Source organism: Apodemus sylvaticus, chromosome X (genome assembly GCF_947179515.1).
Source record: "Apodemus sylvaticus chromosome X, mApoSyl1.1, whole genome shotgun sequence".
Classification (NCBI taxonomy): Eukaryota; Metazoa; Chordata; class Mammalia; order Rodentia; family Muridae; genus Apodemus; species Apodemus sylvaticus.
In genome coordinates, this window is record NC_067495.1 from 77,803,913 (window position 1) to 77,811,326 (window position 7,414).

The 7,414-nt window shown below is 37.8% G+C and overlaps 1 pseudogene; it reads left to right on the forward strand.

The window, feature by feature from the left end:
* Positions 1 to 1,963: 1,963 nt before the first annotated feature.
* On the forward strand, positions 1,964 to 7,155 carry LOC127674562 (iduronate 2-sulfatase-like; annotated as a pseudogene).
* The last annotated feature ends 259 nt before the right edge of the window (positions 7,156 to 7,414 follow it).

A 7,414-nucleotide genomic window follows, 5' to 3' on the forward strand; every position in this document is an offset into this window, starting at 1 on the left:
CTCTACCTCAACTCACTGTTCTGTTCTCTCCATTGCATAGTCATTTGTGGTAGTGTCATTGGAAACTGCAGTGTTCACACAGTATATATATGAATGTTGCTTTTTTTTTTCTGCCCAAACAGCTTTACATGCAAATATTCATTGAAAGTTGCTGTTTTGGTTTCTGAAGCACCATAAATAATGGACCATTGTTGAATTTTGTCTTGGGTATCCTGCTGCTGCCCAGAGTCAGGGTGATATTGTAGCTAGGCCAGCATCTAAGGCAGGTTCTATGTGAGGTCAGGGTGGCTACACACCTCCCTAACCCTTGATGTCTTCTGCCCCAGGCTCACTTGTGCTTGCAGCCTGCAAGTGGTGCCACTGCCCTGCACTCTCCTTCATCCAGATGGGCAAGTAGCATAGAGCTGAGAATCACTGATGGCTTGTTTTTAGTATCTCTTCTCTAGAAAACTTGACAGTGTTCCTCCCTTACTCAGTTTTATTGGCAAGAATAAAAAAAAAAAAAAACAGTCTTCAGCTTTTGTAACCTAAGGTGTTATGAAGAAAAAGATATAGAAGAACAGATAGAAACACAGAGAGGAAATGGGAAGATTCCAGACACCAAAATGGACTAGTTATAAATCTATTAATAAAGTTTTTTCTGATATTCTTATGATAATCTAAGAGCTCTCAACTAGAAAACTTTAAACATGTAAAAGCAGACAAAACATATAATATACCCATAAAACCATCTCCTAAAATTCACTAACAACCAATTCAGCTAATCCTGTTTTATCAAAGAATTTTCACCTGAGGAATATCGAATGGCTGAGAAGCACCTAAAGAAATGTTCAACATCCTTAGTCATCAGGGAAATGCAAATCAAAACAACCCTGAGATTTCACTACACATCAGTCAGAATGGCTAAGATCAAAAAATCAGGAGAAAACAAGTGCTGGTGAGGATGTGGAGAAAGAGGAACACTCCTCCACTGCTGGTGGAGTTGCAAGCTCGTACTACCACTCTGGAAGTCAGTCTGGTGGTTCCTCAGAAAACTAGGAATGATACTTCCAGAGGACCCCACTATACCACTCCTGGGCATATACCCAAAGGATTGCCCAGCATGTAATAAGGATACATGCTCCACTATGTTCATAGCAGCCCTATTTATAATAGCCAGAAGCTGGAAAGAACCTAGATGACCCTCAAGGGAGGAATTGATACAGAAAATGTGCCATATATATATATATATAACAGAGTACTATTCAGCCATTAGAAACAATGAATTCATGAAATTCTTAATAAAAATGGATGGAACTGGAGGACATCATCCTAAGTGAGGTAACGTAGTCTCAAAAGAACACTCATGGTATGCACTCACTGATAAATGGATATTGGCCTAGAAGCTTGGAATACCCAAGACGCAATGCACATATCAAATGATGCCCAAGAAGCAGAAAGGAGTGGCTCCTGGTCCTGGAAAAGCTCAGTACAGCAGTGTAGGAGAAAAACAGAACAGGGAAGGTGGAAGGGTTGGATTCGGGAACAGGGAGAGAGTAGAGGGCTTATGGGATTTTCAGGCAGGGTGGATCCAGGAAAGGGAAAATCACTTGAAATGTAAATAAAGAATATATTGAATAAAAAAAGATACTAAATGCATGAACTTGTAAGATTAAAGAAAACATAAAAGAAATTTATTCCTGATACTAAAATATAATGGGCAATTTGAATACTAATGTATTTGGTAATAGCAACTTGCTTACTTGTTTTGACTGTGGTATGGTATATGATTTGTGTGTGTACACATATGTGCACCTGCCAGAGGTCAGCCTCAAGTCTGGTTCTTCAGTAGCCATCTGCTTGGCTTTTGAAGGCAGGGTCTCTCACTGGCCTATGGATCACCAACTAGGCTAGGCAAGCTGTCCCCAACAAGTCTGGTGAGCTACCTAGTCCACCTCCCCAGTGCTAGTGCTACAAGCCCACCATGCCAAACTTTTTCACTTTGGTGGAAAGAATAGCAGGTACTTTATTGACTGAGCCATCTTTCCACCCTTTAAAAAATACTGTACTAGAACCATTTATAAATGGAATACTGTCTGACTTTGGTCTCTAGTAGGGGCAGAAGTAATGAAAGACAATTATAAAACAGTAAGCACTTCTTGACATTAACAATAGTGGCATGGCTTGGTATCAGCATAAGGGATAGATCCCTAGGTGGGGCACTCTCTATGTATAGCCTTTCCTTAAGTTTCTGCTCCACTCTTTGTGCCTCCATTTCCTTTTGACAGGAAGAATTCAGGAATAATAATTTTTGAGGTGGGTGTGTGGCCACATCTCTCAACTGCTGTCTACTCCTGGATGTATCCGCTTCTTTTTGTTCTACAGCTTTCAGACGTGCTGTTAAGCTACTAGTATACACTCTCTCCATTTTCCTATGAAAGTACTCAAAGAGCTGAGTTTTTCTCTTAGCACTGATTTCATTGTGTCCCATAAGTTTGGGTATATTATGCCTTCATTTTTATTAAATTCACGTCTTTAATTTTTTTTTTTATTTCGTCCCTGACCATGATATCATATGGTTGTGGGCTTTGGCTTTGTTTTTGTTGGTGGTGGTATTGTTGTTGTTGTTGCTATTGAAGATCAGTCTCAGTCCATGGTGGTCTGATAGAATACATGGGATTAAGTCAAAGTTTTTATATCTGTTGAGGTGTGTTTTGTGTCTAAGTATATGGTCAATTTTTGAGAATGTGCCATGAGGTGCTAAGAAGAAGGTATATTATTTTGTTTCAGAATGAAATGTTCTGTAAATATTTTTTAAGACCATTTGGTTCATTACTTCTGTTAGTTTCACTGTGTATCTGTGTATCTATGAATTGTCCATTGGTAATAATGGGGTGGTATAGTCTCCTACTATTATTGTGAGAGGGTCAAGTTGTGCTTTGAGCATCAGTAATCTTTCTTTTACATATGTGAATGCCCTTGCATTTGGGGCATAGAGGTTCAGAATTGAGAGTTTCTCTTGTTGGATTTTTTTCATTAGATGAGTGTGTAGTGTCTTTCCCTGTCTTTTTTGATAATTATGGTTGAAAGTCTATTTTATTGGATACTAGAATTGCTATGCCAGCTTGTTTCTGAGGACCATTTTCCTGGAAATTTTTTCCAGCCTTATTCTGAGGTAGTGTCTATCTTTTTCACAGAGATATGTTTCCTGTATGCAGCAAAATTCTGGGTGCTGTTTATGTATCTAGCCTGCTAGTCTATGTATTTTTATTGATGAATTGAATCCATTGATGTTGAGAAATATTAATGACCAGTGTGTTTGTTGCTTCCTGTAATGTTTGTTGTTAGAGGTGGAATTATGCTTGTGTCGTTCTCTTTTTTTGGTTTTTGGTATTTGTTTTTTGTGAAAAGATTAGTTTCTTATGTTTTCTTGGGTGTAGCTTCCCTCCTTTTATTATCCTCTATAGGATTGGATTGTTGGAAAGATATTGGTTAAATTTTGTTTTGTCAAGGAATCTTAGTTTCTTACTCTATGGTAATTGAGAATTTTGATGGATATAATACCCTGGACTGACTTTTTCATTCTCTTAGGATCTGTATGATATCTGGCCAAGATGTTCTGTCTTTTAGGGTCTCTGTAGAGAAGTCTGGTGTAATTCTGACAGGTTTCCCATTATACATTACTTGATCTTTTTCCCTTACCACTTTCAAAATTCTTTCTTTGCTCTGTACATTTGGCATTTTAATTATTATGTGATGTGAGGAAATTATTTTCTGGTCCAATCTCTTTGGTGTTTTGCAGGTTTCTTTTATGTTTATGGTCCTCTCTTTCTTTTTTTTAATAAGATATTTTATTTATTTACATTTCAAATATTATCCCCTTTTTGGTTTCCCCTCCCAAAACACCTTAACCCAACCTCCCTTCTCCCGGCTCACCAATTCACCAACTCCTGCTTCCCTGCCCTAGTATTCCCCTGTTCGGGGGGAGGGGGGGAGGGGGGCATCAAGCTTTCTCAGGGCCAAGGGCTTCTCCTCCCTTTGATGTCCAACAAGGCCATCCTCTGCTACATATGCAGCTGGAGACATGGATCCCTCCATGTGTACTCTTTGTTTGATAGTTTAGTCCCTGGGAGCTCTTGGGGTACTGGTTGGTTCATAATGTTGCTCTTCCTATGGGGCTGACAACTTCTTTGGTTCCTCGAATAAGCTATTGGTGTTATGTTCAGGAAATTTTCCCCTGTGCTCATGTGTTCAATGCTTTTCCTCGCTTTCTGTTCTATTAGTCTCAGTGTGTCTGTTTTTATGTAGAGATCCTTAATCTACTTTGACTTAAGCTTTCTACCTTTCTATGAGGAGATAAGAACGGGTTGTTTTGCATTCTTCTTCAAGCTAACTGCCAGTTGTACCAGCACCATTTGTTGAAAAGGCTTTTTTTCTATTAGATGATTTTAGCTCCTTTGTCAAAGATCAAGTGACTATAGGTGTGTAAATGTATTTCTTGGTCTTCAATTCTATTCCATTGATCTCCCTGATAGTCACTGTACGAATACCATGTAGTTTTTATTACTATTGTTCTGTAGTACTATTTAACGTCCAGGAAACTGGTTCCTCCAAAATTTCTATTGTGTGTGATAATAGTTTTAGCTATCATGTTTTTTTTTGTTGTTGTTTTTTGTTTTTTTTTGTTTTTGTTTTTTTTTTTTTTTGTTATTCCAGATGAATGTGAGAACTCCTTTTTCGAATTCTATGAAGAATTGAGTTGGAATTTTGATGGGGATTGCATTGAATCTGTAGATTGTTTTTGGCAAGATGGTCATTTTTACTTTATTAATTCTGTCAATCCATGAGCATGGGAGATCTTTTCATCTACTGAGGTCTTTTTCGATTTCTTTCTTCAGAGACTTGAAGTTCTTGCCATACAGATCTTTCCCATGTTTGGTTAGAGTAACACTTTATATACTTTATATTTTATACATTATACTGTTTGTAACAATTGTAGAGGGTGTTGTTTTCCTAATTTCTTTCTCAGCCTGGTTATTCTTTGAGTACAGCAAGGCTACTGATTTGTTTGACTTAATTATATATATGGCAACTTTACTAATTTTTTTTTTATCAGCTGTAGGCGTTTTCTGGTGGAAGTTTTGGGGTTTCCTAAGTATACTTTCATATCATTTACAAATAGTGATACTTTGTCTTGTTCCTTTCCAATTTCCATCCATTTGACCTCCTTTTGTTGTCTAATTCCTCTAGCTAGAACTTCAATACTGCGTTGAATAGATATGGAGAGAAAGGGCAGCCTTGTCTAGTCACTGAATTTAGTGGGATTGTTTCAAGTTTCTCTCCATTTAGTTTGATGTTGGCTACTGGTTTGCTGTACATTGCTTTTACCATGTTTAGTTATGGGCCTTGAATTCCTGACTTTTCCAAGACTTGAAATATGAAGGGATGCTGAATTTTGTCAAATGCTTTTTCAGCATCTAATGAAATGACCATGTGTTTTTTCTTTGAATTTGTTTGTTTAGTGGAAAACATTGATGGATTTCTGTATTTTGAACTATCCCTGCATCCCTGGGATGAAGCCTACTTGATCATGGTAAATGATTATTTTAATGTGTTCTTCGATTTGGTTAGCAAGGATTTTATTGAGTATTTTTGCATCTGTATTCATAAGGGAAATAGGTCTGAAGTAGACTTTCTTTGCTGTATCTTTGTGTGGTTTTGGTATCAGCATAATGGTGGCTTCATAAAATGAGTTGCGAATTATTTCCTTTGTTTCTACTTTGTGCAATAGAGTTTGAAGAGTATTGATAGAATTCTGTACTATGTGGTCCTGTGCTTTTTTTTTTTTTTTTTTTTTTGGTTGGGAGACTGTCAACTACTGCTTCTATTTCCTTAGGCATTCTGGGACAATTTAGATGATCTATCTGATTCTGATTTAACTTTGGTATTAGGTATCTGTCTTTGAAAATGTCCATTTTATCCAGATTTTCCAGTTGTGTTGAGTATATACTTTTGTAGTAGGATCTGATGATTTTTTAATTTTCTCAGTTTCTCTTGCTATATCGCCCTTCTCATTTCTGATTTTATTAATTTGGATACTGTCTCTTTGCTCTCTGGTTAGTCTGGCTAAGGGTTTATTTATCTTGTTGATTTTCTCAAAGAACCAGCTCCTGGTTTTGCTGTTCTTTTGTATAGTTCTTTTTGTTTCTACTTGGTTGATTTCAGCCCTGAATTTGATCACTTCCTGCCAACTATTCTTTTGGGTATATTACCTCAGATGCTCGGAATGTCCTTCTGATCTTTGTGGATGATATCTGCCCCCTCCCTCTGCTGTTATGGAGATAAGCCAGTAAGATTCACAAATATTGACCAGGTGGCATTCCATAGCATTCTCTTTCAGAATGCCTTTGCTCAGCAAGTAGTATGCACACCAAATTGAGTTTTCTTCCTCACCAGTAGGATGTGTGATACTACCCACCTGTATGACTTTAATTTTTCCTAGAGGTTATACTCTGGAAATTTTTCCACCATCCTCCAATACTTCAAGGAGAATGGCTACGTGACCACGTTTCTTGGAAAAGTCTTTCACCCTGGTATATCTTCCAATCACAGTGATAATTATCCAAATAGTTAATCTTTTGCATCTTATCATCCCTCCTCAGAGATGTATAAAAGCACTAAGACAGGTAAGGGACAAGATGGAAAACTCCACACCAACCTACTTTGTCCTATGGATGTAGCAGAAATGCCTGGACATACCTTGCCTGAAAAACAGAACATAGAGGAAACCATCTGGTTGTTGGAAAAGATGAAAACATCAGTCAGTCCTTTCTTTCTGGTGGTCGGATATCACAAGGCACACATCCCCTTCAGATACAGCAAGGGATTTCAGAAATTGGAAAACAAAACCATGGCTCCTGATCCCCATGTTCATGATGGCCTACCACGTGTTTTCTACAACCTCTATATGGACATCAGGGAGAGGGAAGAAGCCCTAGCCTTAAACATCACTGTTCCCTATGGATCATTTCCTGAGGATTTTCAGTGGAAAATCTGCCAGAGGTACTTTGCTTCTGTATACTATTTGGATACTCAAGTTGGACATCTTTTGAGTGTTTTGGATGATTTTCATCTAGTCAACAACTGTTCATTGCTTTCACATATGATCATGGATAGGCCCTAGGTGAACATGGAGAATGGGCCAAATACAACAACTTTGATGTCAGTACCTGTGTTTAAAAATCACATCTCATGATACTGATAGAGGATTTAAAGAAGGAAGTTATTTGTGTCCTTCTTTAAATCCTCTATCAGCATCATGAGATGTGATTTTTAAATCAAGATATTTCTTTTCTAGTGTGTTGGGGTATCCTGGACTTGCTGTTGTGGGAAAACTGGGTTCGGATGGTGCCATGTTGCCTTGGTTTCTGTTGGT